Genomic DNA, 20,753 nt, shown 5'->3' with positions numbered 1-20,753 from the left:
GGCTCATTTTAGATTATACATTAATATTAACATACTGAATGGTGCAAGACCATGTTAATCAACATGCTTGTTACTCTCCACATGCTATTGATTACATTGCAGGTTTCTTTAGCATTGATGCTAATTTTTAGCATCAGAACGCTGGGTCCAAACCGACGGGCACATTTTGGCAGGCCCCGGTTAAATTTCTTCAGGAATTTTCTAGTTTTGTATTTTGTGATTAAGTCTTGAAGTTAACAGTAAATAAATACATATTTTATAGAGGAGCGCAGAGATTCGTTGTTTTGACTTGTAAAGATGGAGAATAACTGACTGTGTTGTGAAAAAAAGGTTCATGTTGCCAAAAAAGTAGTGAAAACATGAAAGGTCACTGAAGAGACAAGATGTGAGACCAAGACAGATCACTTTAACTAAAGCCATCAAAACAATAAAAGTCTTCTGGTTATTTTGAAAAATTCTTGGCCTGTTTTTATGTCTGATATTTTTATAAGACAGATCACTTTAAATACAGCCATAAAATCAACAATTTGATTGACAACAAAACTGAAAAGGATCATTAATCCAAAGCTCTTAACAACAGAAAGCATTGGGCGAGTTGATTAATTTATGGATTTTTGATGGGTTTTTAAAAAAATATCCTTCAAATGCAAAAGATATTTCTGACTTGTTTTTGTGTCACATTACAGTATTGTAGATCGTCTGCAATGTTATCTCTGGATACAGTAACTGAAAGGTGCATGAAACGTCCATAAAGATGTAGTTTCTGACAATGCAGAATTAATTAATAACTAATGAAAACATTACATTTGAGATTAGAATATTAAATCAGACTAATTGATGAAAAATACTTTTAATTTTGTAAAATGTAATGAATGTGACATTTTTTGAAAACTGTCTTAAATTCTGATATTGAGGAAATGAAAAAAAATTCAATTTGTGTAAAAACTCATGTTTTACTGTTATTGCAAGGATCTTTAGATGCTTTACTTAAAGCTGACATTTAAAAATATGGCAACAGTTAATGACGATGACAATCACTGAATAATCCATCAATATTTATTCAAATCAACAGTTATTAAAAAGCATATTCTGCTCAAAATAGTAGTGTATATTTTAACAAACCTTTTTAATAATATACTTTGCTTCTCATAGCAAAGTGTAACAATGACAAACATTTGGGAACATAAAAACCTCTCTGTGGTTAGCTCTAAATCAAAATCTGACCAGATCAAAATTATTTTAGAGTTTTTTTCAAACAAACATCAGAGTTTTATTTATGGAAAAACAAGAACATTTCACTGCTTTCATTTCTAAAGTATTTTACATCTAGTCATACACAGAAACTTCAAATAAAAGCTAAACTCAACTATTCTACATGGTACAGAACTCCATGAAAACTGAAATGCACAGAAATTAATCCTGTCTGAATGTGTTCCCCTCTTTAACTTCAGTATCTAATGGGATACTGATGGGGATCTGAAGTACAAATACGACTGAGAATTAAAACAAAAAACTGGATTAAGGAAAACAAGCTGATAGGCAAAAGTAGACCTCAGGTTTATCTTGGTCAGACAGTGAAAGACACAATCACAGTGAATCACTAGCAGCCTGCAAGAATTTGTTGACTTTAATATGTTCAACTTGCTGTTTACATCATCTGACCAGATTTTCCATAAGATTAGATGCCAAATAGGATCGGATCTGTTTTGGACCTATGGCTTCTCATCAGAGTGAGTCTTCATGTGACGAGATAAATAACTTGTGTTACTGTAACTTTTTCCACAGCTCCCACAGGAGAAAGGTTTCTCACCTGTGTGAATGCTCATGTGCCGAGTTAAAGTCCCTCGTTGACTGTAACTCTTTCCACAGGTCTCACATGAGAAGGGCTTCTCGCCTGTGTGAAGTTTCATATGAGCATTTACAACGCCTTTCCGAGAGAAACTTTTTTCCACAGATCCCACAAGAGAAAGGCTTCTGACCTGTGTGAATTCTCATGTGATTAGTTAAAGTCCCTCGTTCACTGTAACTCTTTCCACAGGTCTCACATGAGAAGGGCTTCTCGCCTGTGTGAAGTTTCATATGAGCATTTACATGGCCTTTGAGAGAGAATCTTTTTCCACAGATCCCACAAGAGAAAGGCTTCTCACCTGTGTGAATTCTCAGGTGATAAGATAAAGGTCCTTTTTGTGAGAAACTTTTTCCACAAGTCCCACAAGAGAAAGGCTTCTCACCTGTGTGAATTCTCATGTGTTTAGTTAAAGTCCCATCGTTCACTGTAACTCTTTCCACAGGTCTCACATGAGAAGGGCTTCTCGCCTGTGTGAAGTTTCATATGAGCATTTACAAGGCCTTTCTGAGAGAAACTTTTTCCACAGATCCCACAATAGAAAGGCTTCTCACCTGTGTGAATTGTCAGGTGATAAGATAAAGGTCCGTTTTGTGAGAAACTTTTTCCACAAGTCCCACAAGAGAAAGGCTTCTCACCTGTGTTGAATTCTCATGTGAACATTTAAATCACCTTTTTGAGAGAAAACTTTTCCACACGACCCACAAGAGAAAGGCTTCTCACCTGTGTGAATTCTCATGTGCCGAGTTAAAGGCTCTCTTTCCACTGTAACTCTTTCCACAGGTCCCACATGAGAAGGGCTTCTCACCTGTGTGAATTCTCATGTGCACGAGTTTAAAGCATCTTTAACTCTTCACAGGTCCCACATGAGAAGGGCTTCTCACCTGTGTGAATTCTCATGTGCCGAGTTAAAGCCCCTCTGTCACTGCAACTCTTTCCCACAGGTCCCACATGAGAAGGGCTTCTCACCTTTGTGAACTTTCATATGAGCATTTAAATGGGCTTTTTGGGAGAAACTTCTTCCACAAGACCCACAAGAGAAAGGCTTCTCACCTGTGTGAATTCTCATGTGAACATTTAAATTAGCTTTTAGGGAGAAACCTCTTCCACAAGACCCACAAGAAAAAGGCCGCTCATCTTTGTGAATTCTTATGTGTCTCAGCAAGTTACTGTTTTGAGAAAAGGTTTTATCACAAAATTTTACAAGAATATAATTTTTGCCCTGCGTGAGCTTTCTTGTGCTTTTTTTGTTTTGAAGTGTCAGTTCTGCCTTTCTGCTCTTTGGTTTTCTCATATTTTCTCCTTTTGTTTTTGTTCTTCCTTTCTCTTTTTCCTGGGTCTTCAGAATTGATTCCTTCCTGATCCTGGTTCTCAGCTTCTGCAGAGCCATGAGAGATGAGTTGGTTCCTCTGTGGTTCTGTTTCATTGAGAACCTCCTCCTCTTTACACACACAACATTGTGGGAGATCTGGACAAAAAGACAAAACAAAAGCCTTTAAATGTCAATCAAACAAGGAAGTCTTCATTTTAATATTTTGTTGGATAAAAACAGGATTTTTGGAGGGTTATTCTAAATCGCAATCTTACAAGAATGAACATTAACTCAACCAATGATGTTCTTCTGACCAGAATGGAACTAGATGTGAGTCAAAATATGATATTATGGACCTCCAGGTGACCAAACAAGATGGTGATAGCTTAACTTAGTGGCTTAATCTAGTGGCTTCCATTCAAATATTACAAAACGTTTTCTTCCTCTATGTAGCTTCAGGATATATATCACATTAAAGAATGACATAAAATCACTAAAGCAAAGCCCTAAAGTGCTTTCAAATCTTGACCCCACTGATATTGTCAGACATTGCTCCACTCACACACTCAACACACACTTTCAAAAGCACGACTAAATCTCAGCCTTTACTTTCCTGCGATTCGCAGCAGAATTGGTAACAGTGGGGTGATTGTTGTTAACATGCAGAAAATAAGACAAAATGATCCTATTGAAAATATTTGACATGAATGTTGGACACTTTGGAAGATTAAATATGAAAGGTGAAAATGGACAATGATATAAATTATTTAAGTCATTTATTTAATGCAATGGGCCCTCCCCCCTGGACTTTGTCTGTCTCCTGGTCCATTTCCTCCCCTCCACCCCCATCTTATGTTCCTTCGTTTGCCTCCTCTCCCCCAAATCCAGGCGACATTTCCCATATTCTCAAACCTACAGCTTGACAGGTATGGGGCAAGGTGAGAGTTCATCTATTAAACTCACTGAAGATGAATATATAAACTAAAAGCTGGAGTATAGACATTTTTTATAAGATAAGACTGTCACGGATCACAAACTGTAATTTAGATATTATATGATGAATAGTAAACAGTCCAGGTCAAAGTTGATCATTCCAAGTATTTTAAATACTTAGAACGATATGAGATGCGTTTAAGGCACTTTTTAAAGTAGGAAATTAAACCTCAATGACACCAATAAGCAACTAATTTGTAGAATAAAAGTTAAATTATAGCTAAAATTAAACATAATTGAGACTTTTACTATTTTTATTTTTTTAGGGCTAGCAGAGAAGAACTTGCTGGCCTTTACAGCCAACCAGTGAGTATTTAATATTTATCATTTGTGCAGATTGTTTAAATAGTTTTCAGACACAGCGATGTTTAACCAGTCTCTCCAGTAAACTGTATTCGGTGTAAGATTTCCTTCAGTGTCCGTGTACTTCCTTAAACTGGCGTCACGGAAACTGTAATTGTCATATTAAATACTGATTAATAGTCCGGGTTGCTGTTGATCATTTTTAAGAATTTAATGTTTACAGATTTATTAGAGTCTTTTAGTTTGGTGTAAAAGCTCTTTGAGTTCAGCGCTCCTTAATCTCCTGCATCTCTTTCATATAACTCCAACTTTACTCAACAAAGCTGAAGTTAGTTTCCGATTCGGGAAATGGCTAAAGGGCGATTCCACCTAATTTTTCACTACCTTCCGCATCTTTCATCGACTCGTTTAAAAACTACAACACCAAGACTTTTCAAACCTGGACTGGAATATTCTGCTCTAACAGCAGAATATTTAAAACCATGTTTGGGATTTGTGAAACCTTTACATGATTTGTGAAACTTCACTAAAGTTTAGATTACTATTTACACTTGTTCCATGCAGTTCTTTTGTTCAAATTCAATTCTAATTCAAAACCACTTTATTAATCCCAATGGGAAATTAGATGTTGGTGTAATTCTTCAAAGTTATTGTAGATGGTGATGACTGTTGGAAGGAAAGAACTTCTGCAGCAGTCTGTTAAGTGAAATGAAGTTTCACAATGCAGAAAAAGGTTTCACGAATCCCAAACATGCCTTTAAATATTCTGATATTAGTAGAGAATAATCCCAGTTCAGGATTGAAGTGTCTAGGTGTTGTAGTCTTGGAATTAGAGACATTCTAGAGTGATCCAGATGCAAAAAAGGGTCTGAAATCGCCATTTATTTACACCGCAGACAGCCACGTTTAATTTCCTGGATCACTGAAATACTTTCATTACAATTGGTGTTAAGTGCTGGTAACCTCTGACACCCAACTTTCAGGAAGAGAAGAAGGATGCAAACAAGGGAATACGGAAGAGACGAAACATAACAACAAACATTGGTTGCTTTTGTACATCAAAAAAGGCTCCCCAACCAAAGAACTATTGCTGGTCCACTGGCGAGTGGTCGAAGTGGGGAATGAAGAATAAATATATATATATTTAAAAAGTTCCTGAGAGAGAAAGAAGAAAAGAACAAGGATGTTCATTATGACAGCGATCACGTCTTCATCTTGTTTCAATTACAGACATTTGTGTTGGTTATTTCTGATTTTTTATTGTTTGTTTGTGTCAGTGGGGTTTCTTTCTCTCTGCTACGGTAGAAACGTTTCCTCTACATGAACTGCGGGATATTAATTGATATTGAGATAATGTGTAACGTTTGATTTGGGTTTTTTTGTTTGTTTTTTGTCTTTAAGTAGTGTTAATCATTGATATTTTCAGGCTAGTATCCTAGCTTTCCTATACTGCTTTGCAATTCACTGAAATGTCTGTTTCACAAAAACAAATGCCTATCCTTTCTGCATGTTCTAAATATGCATTTTATATTTTGATTTTATTTTTCATTTGATCTGGAAATGAATTTTTTTTTTTCATTTTAGTTTTTTTTCTCTTTTTAAGTTTAGTTGGAGTAAGGTATTTCATGATTATGGATTGTTGTTGTGATGTGGTTAAGACTGATTTATTCGATTAGATATAAGTTTTCTATTAAGCTTGGGGTTTTTGTTTTGACGTTGATTTTTGTTTGTTTTTCCTTTCAAATGTTTTTATTATTGTTAATTTTTTTCTCCTCCTTAATTAGCTTTTGTGTTACATTTTCTTTATTATTGTTTCTTGGGTTTTTATGTCTTCAATCATTGGTATGATACCTCCACACTTTTCCTGGACAGAACATATAGAGGACCGCCTCCCTGGCAAGGAGGGGTTGCAAGATAACTTTTCCTACCAAACACAGTCATATTGTTATAGGGTTGAACAGGTGAATGCCGGTAGGTTTTTCGTATCGTGTGTATATGTGTTTTGTTGTTTTTGTTACATCTTCCAGGATAGTGTTGTGTTATGTCTTATGACTGAGGAGGGAAATGTGTGTTGATTAATATTAACTATTATCATATTTATTTAGAATCAAAAGGAGGGAAATGTGATGGAAAAATTACATTAAGGTCACATCTGCTAGTCATGTTATATGAATTATTGTGAACTTTCACCAAAAGAACTATTTGGGTTACATGTAGAAGGTTGGAAGTTGTTTTCTACAGCTGCATCAGAACCAGACTGTCTCACCTCTTGTTATTAAATCTTTATCCTTGGTATAAAACTCATGTGTTTCTCTGCCTGACAGAGCTTTTCATCCAGACCTGCATCATTACTGACTGTCCTACAAGCTCTCTGTATTGTGCACAATATATGAATAAACCTGACTGAGTGATTTCACCTGAACAGTGCTTGGAAATAGTATTTTATCCACAACAGTAATCTATTAATAAAGTTTGACTGACCTATTTGACTATTTTGATGACATTCCCTTTAGCGCAGCTCCATCTAATGGATGCATAACGTAACTCCAGCCTCTACTGTAGCGTCTATCCTATGCGCCTTAAACACGGTGCAACTTATATATGAAAAAGTTTTAAAATAGGCCATTCATTGAAGGTGCGCCTTATAATGTGGTGCGCCTTATAGTGCGGAAAATACGGTAATTATGCTTTATAATAATTGTAAAAAATAAAGGTAAATGCTTCACGGATTTCGCCTATCATGGGTTCTTTTGGGAACACAACCCCCGAGAAAAACGAGGGTTCACTGTATAGGTACATGTTTAAATAAAATGAAGATTGTTGAACTACTGACATGTCTCTGAAATTCCAACCACAAACTTTGTATTTATTTTCAGAAAATGAGAAAAGGTCAAAATAATTTAATAATGCAGCGCTTTCAGACCTTGAATAATGCAAAGAGAACTAGTTCATATTCATTTAGAAACAACAAAACAAATGTTTTAACTCAGGAAGAGTTCAGAAATCAATATTTGGTGGAATAACCAGGAGGTTTTCAATGGGGTTTAGTGCAGTGGTCTCTTCATTTTTTCCAGACCTGTATGTAGTTGTTAACGGTTTTAGTTGGACAAAACTATTTAATTTCTTATGTGAATGTATGTAAATAAGCAGTGAAGTTTAGAAAAATGCACCAACAAATAACTTCTCTTGGTCCTTAGCACTGCTGGGGGCTAAGGACCCCTAAAGGTCAGATCCTAGAATCGCCCCTGGGTTTAAATATTCTGCTATTAGAGCAGAATACTCCAGTCCAGGTTTGAAGAGTCTGGGTGTTGTAGTTTTTAAACTAGAGTCGATTAAACATGCGGAAGGAAAAAATAGGTGGAATCGCCCTTTAGCCATTTCCCGAATCGGAAGCTTGAATTGGAAACCAACTTCAGCTTCGTCTTTCTTAAACCTGATTAATCAGTAAAACATGAAGGTGTTTCGTACCTATCCGGTGTAAGATGATCCTCGGTATCCGGGTAAAATCCATCAGTCTGCGCTGATCCTCCATCTTAACGTTGATTTCTTTCCACTCTGTGAATGTTTCTCCAGCAGGAGTTACCTGCTCGTTGATAAACTCTCTCTGAGGCGGAACTGAAGACATTTTCACTGAAAACACGGAAATATACCTTCTAAGAGGAGCTAATGCTACCTCGTGAGCTCCGTAGCTTCCTGTGTGTTTCACTTTGGCTGCACTGAAGAAACTGTAAACGATTTTTAGTTCCCCTTTGAATGTTCCGCTTTGAGCCTCCTCTCAACATAAAGTTATATTAAAATATCTTACAACATTAATAAAAGGTTCATTTATTTCATACTAAATCAGTCAATTGATAAAAAAATACTTTTAATTGCTAAATATATTGAATATGACCTTTTTTTAAAAACTGTCTTAAATTCTGATATTGAGGAAATGAAAAAATTCAATTGTGTAAAACTCATGTTTTACTGTTATTGCAAGGATCTTTAGATGCTTTACCTTAAGCTGACATTTAATAAATATGGCAACAGTTAATGACGATGACAATCAATGAATAATCCATCAATATTTATCAAATCTACAGTTATTAAAAAGCATATTCTGCTCAAAATACTAGTGTATATTTTTTGAGATTTCTTTTCAACAAACATCAGAGTTTTTATTTATGGGAAAAACAAGAACATTTTCACTGCTTCTTCATTTCTAAAGTATTTTACATCCAGTCATACACAGAAACTTCAAATAAAGCTAAACTCAATATTCTACATGGTACAGAACTCCATGAAAACTGAAATGCACAGAAATTAATCCTGTCTGAATGTGTTCCCTCTTTAACTTCAGTATCTATGGGATACTGATGGGATTTAAGTAACAATACGACTGAGAATTAAAACAAAAACTGGTTTAAGGAAAAACAAGCTGGAAAACAATCTGGTTTAAAACATAATCTTTAACAGTATGAGTAAAGATAAGGACTGTCACGGTCACAACTGTAATTAGATATTATATGATGAATAGTAAACAGTCCAGGTCAAAGTTGATATTTAGTATCTTAAATACTTAGAACGATATGAGATGCGTTTAAGGCACTTTTTAAAGTAGGAAATTAAACCTCAAGACACAATAAGCAACCTAATTTGTAGAATAAAAGTTAAATTATAGCTTAAATTAAACATAATTGAGATTTTTACTATTTTATTTTTTTACGGCTAGCCAGAGTAGAATATGCTGGCCCCTTACAGCCAACCCCAGTGATTATTTAATATTTATAATTTTGAGCTGATTGTTAAATAGTGCCCTGCGACAGACTGGCGACCTGTCAGGGTGAACCCCGCCCTCTCGCCCCGGAACCTAGCTGGAGATTGGCGCCGGCAACCCTCCCGACCCGACTAAGGACAAAGGGTGAACAGAAAATGGATGGATGTCTGGATGTTTAAATAGTTTTCAGATACTTCAATCAGTAAACTGTGAAAGTGTTTCATGAGTTTTCGTGTAAGATTGACCTTCAAATGTCCGTGGTACTTCCTTAAACTGGGTCACGGAAAAAACTTAATTGTCAGGATTTAATGATGGAATAATAATCAGGGTTTGATAGAATAGTCAGCAGTGATAGAAGTTTAGTAATAATGCAAATCTTTCATCACATTTGCCACATTCCCTCCTAATTTCAGGGATTGTGGTTTCTTAATTTCAGTGTTTATGCTACTGGACGAGAAACAGAGTTAAAATTGTCTTTTGTTCCTCACAGCACCTGTGCAGATCGATCACTGTGCGGTTTGAAGAGTTGGGTAGGAACTGTGTTTGCAGCCCCGGCCCTCATAATGAAGAACGGCTCTAGGAGCCGGTTCCCATGGTTCAATTCAAAGAACCGACTCTAACAGCCCAAACATTCGGGACCGACCCATCAGCTAGATTCAGCAACCTATCTGTTTTTATTACGGATACGATAGTTTATAAAAACAGACATAGTATAAACATATTTACTGAGATTACATTATAGAGTTCCAATTATAGCAGCATATTTTATGTTTCAGGTCAGTGTTGCTTCATAGACTGTCAGCTCCATCAGTATCAACCTCCAGGTAAAACAGCCGGTGTTGTTGCACAGGTGAGAGATCTCCTGCTGCATGTTTCATTGGTAATCGTTCTGCACTGATTGCTGGAGAACTCAGACTTCAATCATAGTAGCAGGCAGAAATGAGGAACCTTTACTGGGGTCAACAAAATGGAAGACACGGCTTGTCTTATCTCTCAAATATCAAATATCTCTACAAAAGGAAGAAAGGAGACCAACAGATTATTCAACCAGCTTTAGCTCTGTAGAGCAAATAATAATAATAATAATACAAAAGACTTTGAGGCATTTTTTTTTAATCACATCACAAAAGAGAAAACTTTTGTCTAGATTAGTTCTGGAGAGCCGGTACCTCAGGCCAAACGGATCCAAAGAGAGACAGCAGACAGAAGCAGCACAAAACCAAGAGTAAAAAAGAGACAAAAAGAAACAGATAATATTTCTGTGGGGACTTAATGGACCAAGAACTGATTGATGGATGTAAGCTCCCGCTGATCTCGATCATCGCTGAGTGTTTGTGCTGCCGAGCCTCTTGAGGGGTTTAAAGAAAGGCCAACAGGAAAACATCTAAACGCGAAAATGAATGTACAGAATCACAGAGGAGGACAAAAAAGTCCCAATACAAACAGATAGCCAGCAGCGACGCTACATATTAAAACAAAGATTTAAAGGAGAGTTTCATTTTTCTTTGCAGCTTTTCAGGTTTGTAAAAGTGTGAGTGTGTGAAACTTTTGAAAGGTTTTATGTTTCATTGGACACAATGAAACAAATCTGGAAATCTAAATTCACACATTTTATGTAAATATTGCCAAAAAAAACGTCTCTCCATAAACTGCTTGTATAACAACATAGACAGTGTAACCAACGGTAACACATTCCAAAGATGAAGGAAAAATCTGTGATGTCACAACTAGAGTCATGCTTGTGATGTCATCAGCTCTCTATCTATGTAACAAACTTCTACCTTCTTGTCATTGCTTGCTGCACTACTGAGGAGTTCAGACGCACGCAAAGCGCTTTTACAGTGAGATTGTTAGCAGACTGATTTGAACAAGTATTATTTTGTCAAAACATGGCACATCAATGCCAAAATTGTTCCATCAGTGAGATAGCCAAAGGACGTCAGTATGGGTGGGTAGGGAACAGACCTCCTCCATTTGATTTCCACATAGAGATACAACGACTTGCCTCTCTTTTAAAAATGGAGAAAGCAAAATTATTTGAGCAGAACCAAAAGCTGGACGACACCCAAACAAAACTGGAGGAAACAAAAGCTGAGGTAGAGAGGCAGAGAGCTCTTAAGGAGATTTTCATCGGCAGGAGCATCGAGTTGAAGAAAAAACTACAGGCAATTGAAAAGGGCAACAATCCAGAGACTCTCAGCCCAGCAATTATCGATTCTGAGGTGGACAGCCACACAAAACAGCAGCTGCAAGAGGACTTAGACCTAGCGAAGATAGATCATATTGCCACAGAGCGAGCGTTCATGTCAAGGATTGAGGAATTAAAAGACAAAAACAGAGCACTCCAACAAGAGCTGGACGACATGAAGGCTAAATACGAGGAGCTTCAGTCCAAATCTGAAGCAGACATTAGTGAGATCAAACGTCAGGCTGACATGCAGATGGTCAATGAAGACAAGATCAGACAGGGCCAAAATTTAATAGAGAAAATGTCAAAGGAGATCAGCAGCTTCAAGGAATCCGAGAAATACCTGTTGAGAGAACTGGAACAGATTAATGGTTCATACGAAGAACTAAAGTTGAGGTATGAAGCAGATTTGACTCATATGACAGAAGCTAATTTGGAAAAAACCAAACATGATCTTGTTGAGCTCATCAAGGCACTCAGAGCAGAGAAGGACAACCTCAATCAGAAAAATGCAGAAGATATCTCTTTCCTCCAATGGCAATCAACTAAGGTAATAAAACATCTGCAATCTGTTCTGGAATTCGCAACAGTTAATTACCACGAACTAAAAGCCAGATATGAAGGAAATGTTCTGACTCTAATGCAGCAGTTAGAAACATCTAAGCAGCATATACATAAAGAGATTAAAACTTATTCAGAGCAAATGATGAGTGTCCTGAAGATTATCACCGAGCTTAAAGCTGAGAAAGACAGTCTCCTAAAACAACTGACTGCTTTTCAACAACTTCCCTCCGGCTGTGAGCTTAACTCACAGCAGGAAAACATGGAAACTGATCATCAACACAAACACGAATTAGGACCTGAGAGACAAAAAGAACCAAACGAGAAAGACACTACCCCGGAAAACAAGGTTTCTGACACTGCGTCCATGGATCAGGACCGTCTGACAGAGGAAACCCTGTCAGAAAACATTGATGTTCCTGATGCCTCTCCCAACCAGGTAAATGACTTTACGGAAAACATGCCGAGTAACTTAGAATCCATGGACGTGACGGACCGCTCTGTGGAAAATCTGTCACAGGAACCAGTGGGGGCAGTCGCCGAGGAAAAATCAGTGTGGAAGAGGATACGACACTGTTTGGGGCTCAGAAAACCACAAATGTTCAAGAAGAAAAGCAAGAAAGCCTCTGAGTCAAGCGACTAGGAAAAAATTTAATTTCTGAACCGTTTGCAACCCCAAAATATATTTCTTATTTTAGATCCCCCCCAAAAAAATGACCGTGGGTTTTTCTCCGGGTGCTCCGGTTTCCCACAGATTTCCAAAACCATATAAATTAGGGTTATTGACCAAAGTAAATTGTCCTCAAAAAAGGTAGTATTAATTTCTGGAAAATTTAATTTGCAAACGATTCAGATTGGAGAAACATTTGTGGTGAGAAAAGCAAGAAAACCTCTAAAACAAGCAACTAGTTAAAGAGTCCAGGTCAGTCCTGAACCATTTTCAAAACCCCAAATTACATTTTACATTTTAGACTAAAAAACAAAAAAGGACAACACGGTGATGCAGTGGTTAGCGCTGCATCTTCACAGAAAAGCGTTCTTCATTCTCAACCAGGCGCCTCTTTCTGTGGGAGTTTGTCTGTTCTCCCCGTGTTAGTGTGGGGTTTTCTCCGGGTGCTCCGGTTCCCCCCAGGATTTCAAAAATGATTTAAATTGGGGTTATTGACTAATGTACATTGTCCTCACAAAGGTAGTATTAATTTCTAGAAAATTGAATTTGCAAATGGTTCAGATTAGAGAAACATAGTGAGAGTTGCCCTCCACAGGTTGCCCTCCACAGGTTGCCCTCCACAGGTTGCTCTCCGCAGGTTGCTCTCCACAGGTTGCTCTCCATAGGTTGCCCTCCGCAGGTTGCCCTCTGCAGGTTGCCCTCCACAGGTTGCCCTCCACAGGTTGCTCTCCACAGGTTGCTCTCCACAGGTTGCTCTCCACAGGTTGCTTTCCACAGGTTGCCCTCCACAGGTTGCTCTCCACAGGTTGCTCTCCACAGGTTGCTTTCCACAGGTTGCCCTCCACAGGTTGCCCTCCACAGGTTGCTCTCCACAGGTTGCTCTCCACAGGTTGCTCTCCACAGGTTGCTCTTCCCCACCAGTTTCTAGATGCAGTCAAGGTTTTTTAATGGGATCCGTTTTAGTGGCCTTAGCATCTCGTCTCTGCTTTTTGCAGATGTGATGAGGTCCTATTGGCTTCATCAGTTGTGGGCAAATAATCTTTGTCGTAGGCCTAACAAGGCGAATGCCTGAACTGGAAAAGGAGGGGCCCTTGCTGTTGCTGTTGAGCCATGTTGCATTGCTTGATAGCTAGTTGTTGCCAGGAATAAACCCAGTCCTGTTTTTTTCCTTTGCAAAAGTTGTTCTCACTGTTGCTTTTGATATATTTTAAAGAAATGTTTATTGTCACAATAGAAGGAGCAAAGAGTCGGGGAGGAGACAACAGACCAGAGGCCAGCAGCAGGACCATGATGTAGGATCTTCTCTTACCTGAGAATAATTTGCTTAAGACGAGCAAATTATTACAGACACACAATTACTTATCTTAGAGATACGTAATAATTTGCTTATTATCTTAGAGATAATTTATTTATCTCTAAGATAATAAGCAAATTATTACTTATTACAGATAATAATAAGCAAATTATTACGTATCTTAGAGATACGTAATAATTTGTTTATTATCTTAGAGATAATTCACTTATCTCTAAGATAAGCAAATTATAACTTATCTTAAATATCAGTGATAATTTGCTTATGCCCTAATTTCCACACGACTCACATAAACACAACCCTAATGCTCTTCATGTAAGTGGAGCACAAAATCAACACAATGCTTATGAGCCACACAAATGTGGACACGTTGTGTGTCTGACCCACACAAACACAAACACGCACAATGCAACACAGGCACACATATATATTCCTACATAGCATATTTCTTACAAATGAAGTAAATCATAAAAATAGTAAAATAAACCCCAGCTAGTAGATATGAACGCTCCTCTTGCCGGTGCTCAGATTCTGTGTCTGTGACACCCAGAGGAGGTGAAATGATCCCATATGCCCCATTTATATTTTATTTGTAAATATTTCTGACAAAATGTAACTGTTGTTGCACCAATTATTACAGTAGTTTAATTTTTAGCTTCACCGCACAGTCACATTTAGATATAGAAAAATCCATATTGGAATATTGGAATATTCCAATGTTAGCTATTGGAACAGTTAGCAGGCCATGACGGCAACACTGTCTTTAGAAGACTGCTTGATACTGGATATTACGACATTTAATTTCTATTTACATTGAACTGAATTGTTGATTTGCTGATGCATATTGGAACATTAAATATTTGACCAATTCTGACATGTAGCAAGTGGTTACTGGACACTTTTGTTGTTCACACGTTGATTGATATGATTCCTTTGGAGCTGAACACAGTTCCCCGCCTGCTGCTGTTTACTCAGGATGATTTGCGTTCTCAGATCCTTTCTCAGGAATCATAAATGTTTATGCAGGAAATTACAACACCGTCTCTGTCCTGAATTTCAAATATAGAGTCAGAGGCGAAGGATGAGACAAAGTCAGTTTTGCTTCGTTCTTTTCATATTTTTTTCAGTCACTTAAGGAACCGCAAAACTAATTTTGTGGTAAAATTCTGCAGAATTCATGTGGTTTGTTTCTAAGTCAGATCAGGATAAAAAATTCAAGCTTATGATTTTTTACTAAGTGTCCAGATGAAAAGCTAACTGGGACTTAATGGCCAACATGGTGGAATACTTCAATAGAGGCTAAAAAGACGTTAGATAAACTGAATGCAGTTGACATAAACTTCAACTCCATGATGATCAAAACATTTGTTTTTGTTTTTTTTTACTGATAATAAAAGAGTTAAAAAGTATTTTATTGTGATGTGATCTTCTATAAAGATCTTATCAGAAATAGTTTCTTTACTTGATGTAGAAAGATCATATGATTGTTAGAGAATAAATTCTCAGAAGGATGAAAGTTAGTCTCAGTTTGAACACAATCAAACTGAAAATGTTCATGTCAATTGTAACAGTTATGGGCTAGGCAGCTAACTGCGGCTACATAAGCAGCATCAGAAGAGTGGCCTTTTAAGGAGCCTGAGGTGTGAAAAAAACAGGACGCAGTGCTTTTAGTTTTGGTGAATATATATTAAGTGATTTGAATAAAAAAACATACAGTTACAACAACACAATGAGACACATGAGAATTGAGTCAGAATAAATTGATTTCCAAATCATAAAGTCCATAGTCCATTCCGAGCTCGCCATCTTTCGATCCAGATGAGGATCTGATCCGACAGGTGAAAAAAAAAAACCCGACCTAAAAGGTCAGAAAACCCATTAAGTGTTTTATCAGAAACAATTATGTACAAATATAATACAAAGGAAATAATTATTAAATTTAAACATATAGTTCATGCATACTAAATGCAAATGCAATATTTAGATTCCTAATAATTAAACAAACATTTCAATCAGGTTAAATTAACCATAATTTAAATAAAACAAAACAAAACTATCATATTTCAACTAATCAATTTAAAGTTAAAGTGCACTTCCAAAATATCAATCAAGAAAAATAAAATAAATTAATCATCAAATACTCAAGCAGAGTGAGGGAAGGAAAATAAATAAATAAATAAATATACTGCGTAATATCAACTTAAGTGTAGCTACATTCTGTTCTGATCAATTTTATCTTAAACTTCAGTGCCTCAGCATCAATGTAAAGGTGTCAGAATGCGCACAAAATTCAGCAACAAGTTACCTTTTAGAAGAGAGTGGGGCGTACTGAGCCACAATCAGCACTAACAGAATCCTGGTGGCGGTCCAGGTAAACAATGCCAGTGATTCTAATAAAACAACCCTCCAATGAGCAATCGAGCAGAAGTACCACATGAAAAAATAATACTGTTAACAAATAACAAACTCATCCAGCAATCAAATCAATAGGTTCAAAGATTTTTGGAGGAATTCCTGAGGAAGACGCCAACAGCAAGCCACAATCAGTGGAACAGGTGAGGATCTTTTACTGCGCACTGGAGGCGTGGCTTTAAATAAGTTAGCAGAGTTCGGGCAACACAGGAAGTGGGCCCGCAAAAATAAAAGTCCTTTACTAATTGCGGGTTACACAATGCAATATAATCCCGTGAGTCCACTATGAATAATTCAGCTCCTCCGGGGGAATCCCGAGGTGTTCCCAGCCGAGAGACATAGTCCCTCCAGCGTGTCCTGGGTCTTCCCCGGGGCCTCCTCCCGGTGGGACGTGCCCGGAACGCCTCACCAGGGAGGCGTCCAGGAGGCATCCTGACCAGATGCCCGAGCCTCAACTGGCTCCTCTCGATGAGAAGGAGCAGCGGCTCTACTCTGAGTCCCTCCCGGATGACTGAGCTTCTCACCCTATCTCTAAGGGAGAGCCCAGACACCCTACAGAGAAAACCCATTTTGGCCGCTTGTATCCGCAATCTCGTTCTTTCGGTCATGACCCAAATCTCATGACCATAGATGAGGGTGGGAACGTAGATCGACCGGTAAATCGAGAGCTTCGCTTTTTGGCTCAGCTCTTTCTTCACCACGACGGACCGGTACAGCGCCCGCTTGACGGCAGACGCTGCGCCAATCCGCCTGTCGATCTCCAGCTCCCTTCTTCCCTCGTTCATGTACAAGATCCCAAGATACTTGAACTCCTCCACTTGGAGCAGGACACCCCTCCTGAACCGGAGAAGGCACTCTACCCTTTTCCGGCTCAAGACCATGGCCTCGGATTTGGAGGCACTGATCCTCATCCAGGCCGCTTCACACTCGGCTGCGAACCGCTCCAGCAAGAGCTGCAGATCACGACCTGATGAAGCCAATAGGACCACATCATCCGCAAAAAGCAGAGATGAGATCCTAAGGCCACCAAAACGGATCCCCTCAACACCTTGGTAAAAGGAGATAGGTAAACACCTGGTTTTAGACCACAATAACTTATTAGTATGGTGTAGGGCCTCCTTTTGCAGCCAATACAGCGTCAATTCGTCTTGGGAATGACATATACAAGTCCTGCACAGTGGTCAGAGGGATTTTAAGCCATTCTTCTTGCAGGATAGTGGCCAGGTCACGACGTGATGCTGGTGGAGGAAAATGTTTCCTGACTCGCTCCTCCAAAACACCCCAAAGTGGCTCAATAATATTTAGATCTGGTGACTGTGCAGGCCATGGGAGATGTTCAACTTCACTTTCATGTTCATCAAACCAATCTTTCACCAGTCTTGCTGTGTGTATTGGTGCATTGTCATCCTGATACACGGCACCTCCTTCAGGATACAATGTTTGAACCATTGGATGCACATGGTCCTCCAGAATGGTTCGGTAGTCCTTGGCAGTGACGCGCCCATCTAGCACAAGTATGGGGCCAAGGGAATGCCATGATATGGCAGCCCAAACCATCACTGATCCACCCCAATGCTTCACTCTGGGCATGCAACAGTCTGGGTGGTACGCTTCTTTGGGGCTACTCCACACCGTAACTCTCCCGGATGTGGGGAAAACAGTAAAGGTGGACTCATCAGAGAACAATACATGTTTCACATTGTCCACAGCCCAAGATTTGCGCTCCTTGCACCATTGAAACCGACGTTTGGCATTGGCACGAGTGACCAAAGGTTTGGCTATAGCAGCCCGGCCGTGTATATTGACCCTGTGGAGCTACCGACGGACAGTTTTGGTGGAAACAGGAGAGTTGAGGTGCACATTTAATTCTGCCGTGATTTGGGCAGCCGTGGTTTTATGTTTTTTGGATACAATCCGGGTTATCACCCGAACATCCCTTTCAGACAGCTTCCTCTTGCGTCCACAGTTAATCCTATTGGATGTGGTTCGTCCTTCTTGGTGGTATGCTGACATAACCCTGGATACCGTGGCTCTTGAAACATCACAAAGACCTTTTAATAATAATTCTTTATTTAATCAGGTAAACCCCGTTGAGATCTAGATCTCATTTTCAAGAGGGACCTGCTGTCTTGGTCACAGATGCGCCAGCAAGACATGCACCAACAATTTGTCCTCTTTTGAACTCTGGTATGTCACCCATAATGTTGTGTGCATTGCAATATTTTGAGCAAAACTGGGCTCTTACCCTGCTAATTGGACCTTCACACACTGCTCTTATTGGTTCAATGTGCAATTAATGAAGATTGGCCACCAGGCTGGTCCAATTTAGCCATGGAACCTCCCACATTAAATGAGAGGTGTATCAGTTTCATTGTCCAACCCCTGTAAGTAGGGGGTGTCTCTCAGAACCCCAGAAGAACAGGACAAACAATTGATGCTGAGGAGACGAGACATAGGATGAGCAGAGAGATGTGTTTCAAGCTGAATACAAAGACAGGAGAAAGAATTTGATGGGGGGAGAGGAAGCAGGTTGGGTTGACCACTCAAATAGCACAGAGACAGCTGAGGTGGCAAGTCTGATTATCCCACCAAAGAGCAGGAGGAGAAAGGTGTCTTTCAGACCAAGTACAAAGTATTGGGGGGACAGGAAGTCTAGACCACTAAAGAACAGCAGCCTTTCAGACTCACCAACAGTACAGGGCTGTGATAAAGAATTACAATAAGCCAATAACATCCACTCTATCTCATGACATCAAGCACTACGACCCACAGCGGGAAGAGGTGTCAAATTCATTAACATATACAGTAAGCCCCCTCCCCCATACTCCTAATTATTCATGTTCCTATTCATAACCTGTCATATTGCTACATTAGCTGGCTAGCATGTCGCTAGCTGCCTAGCTCAGCTAGTTTCTGTTAGCTCCCAAAAATGACTGGATTTTTAACCCTGATAGGTTTTTTAAACTGGATTCTCCCTGGGAAAGGAGGCCATAATATTAACACATTTCTAAATTCATACAATTAAATTACAAGTTTACGTTCTTCAAAGTTTCGGACAGCTCCAATGACAAAATGATCATAATTGTGGGTAATTCTGACTTTGACTGAACTTTAGTTTGGGGAACCATAATTAAACAACCTTACCGAGAACTCAAAACAAATTTATTATTGGCATAAAATCTGTCTCAAGTGCTACTGAACAAACATACAGACATTTACAAACTTAAAGCAAGTCATGAAACAAAAACAGAAGCTACCACTGCTGATGGACAAAAACCTTCATCAGTGTTCTTCTCTAACACGTAATTTCTCCTTTTCATGGAGCCTAAACTGTATGAACGGACACTATTTAGTTTATGTACAACTAAATGCATTTTAAAAAAACGCATTTAAAAACAAAATTTTAGGATTTTTTTTTTTTTAGGATTTATTCATTTAGATTAAGAAACTTTTAAGAAAGTTTTAAGAAACTTTCTTAAAAAGTCCTAAAATTAAGAAATTTTAGGATTTTTAGGATTGCAATACTTAAATCACACAATGTAATTTTACTTGTCTTTTAACAGAACACAATAACATAACATAGAGTTTATTATTAACATCACCAGCTTACCTGTAAATCAAAATATCTCTACTAGGAGTACAGCTACACAGCGCTCATAAACATCAGTGTTAGCGACCGTTATCTCTTCTTCTTCTTCTTGATGAAATTTATTGGCGGTTGGCAAAAAACGTTGGGTGAGCATTACCGCCACCAACTGGTAAGGAGTGTGGACCACATGACAACACAAACAAACAAACAAAAAAACTATATCCTATTATATAACTTACTTTGTTTCAAAAAAATCAAATATAGCCTGATATCCTCTGCTTCCCGAGTCCTTTTGCAATAAATCAACAATATCAAATTTCATTTTCATATTACTAAGGTTTCTTATTAACTTGTTTCTCTGAAACAGATCATTCCTGCAACTTAAAATAACATGCTCCAATGTCTCATCTTCCCTGCAGTCACATTTCCCTGTCTGATGTTTCCCTATCAAAAATAGTGATCTATTTAGACCAGTGTGTCCAATCCTAAGTCGTGATGAGAAGAACCATGTTGGAATGTATATTGTAACTTTTTACTTTGTAAAATAGTCTAATGTTATTATATCAGGTTATAGTCTTTCAGGTTGAATCTCAGTTGCAAAGTTAAACACTGAATTATTATACATGTTTTAGAGTTTTAGAATTCACTTTAAAAGCTGATTTTTCTCATAATCTGTATTACTAACACATCACATGAAATAACATAGATGGATGTGTGAATGACTTTATTTCTGTTGAAAGATGATTTTACATTTACAAGCAATGAAAACATGACATTTAAAATTACAACATAACATCAAACCACTAGAAAA

The 20,753-nt window shown here is 38.2% G+C and overlaps 2 protein-coding genes across 10 annotated transcripts in view; one reads left to right on the top strand and one right to left on the bottom strand.

Moving 5' to 3' along the window:
- The window catches only part of LOC116733103 (immunoglobulin superfamily member 3-like), a 919,724-nt gene that overhangs the window by 253,541 nt on the left and 645,430 nt on the right, over positions 1 to 20,753 (bottom strand). The window lies entirely within an intron of this gene.
- The window catches only part of LOC116733131 (butyrophilin-like protein 8), a 766,651-nt gene that overhangs the window by 264,512 nt on the left and 481,386 nt on the right, over positions 1 to 20,753 (top strand). The window lies entirely within an intron of this gene.

This window comes from Xiphophorus hellerii, chromosome 14 (genome assembly GCF_003331165.1).
Source record: "Xiphophorus hellerii strain 12219 chromosome 14, Xiphophorus_hellerii-4.1, whole genome shotgun sequence".
In the NCBI taxonomy this organism is placed as follows: domain Eukaryota; kingdom Metazoa; phylum Chordata; class Actinopteri; order Cyprinodontiformes; family Poeciliidae; genus Xiphophorus; species Xiphophorus hellerii.
This window is presented reverse-complemented; position numbering and strand designations above follow the sequence as displayed.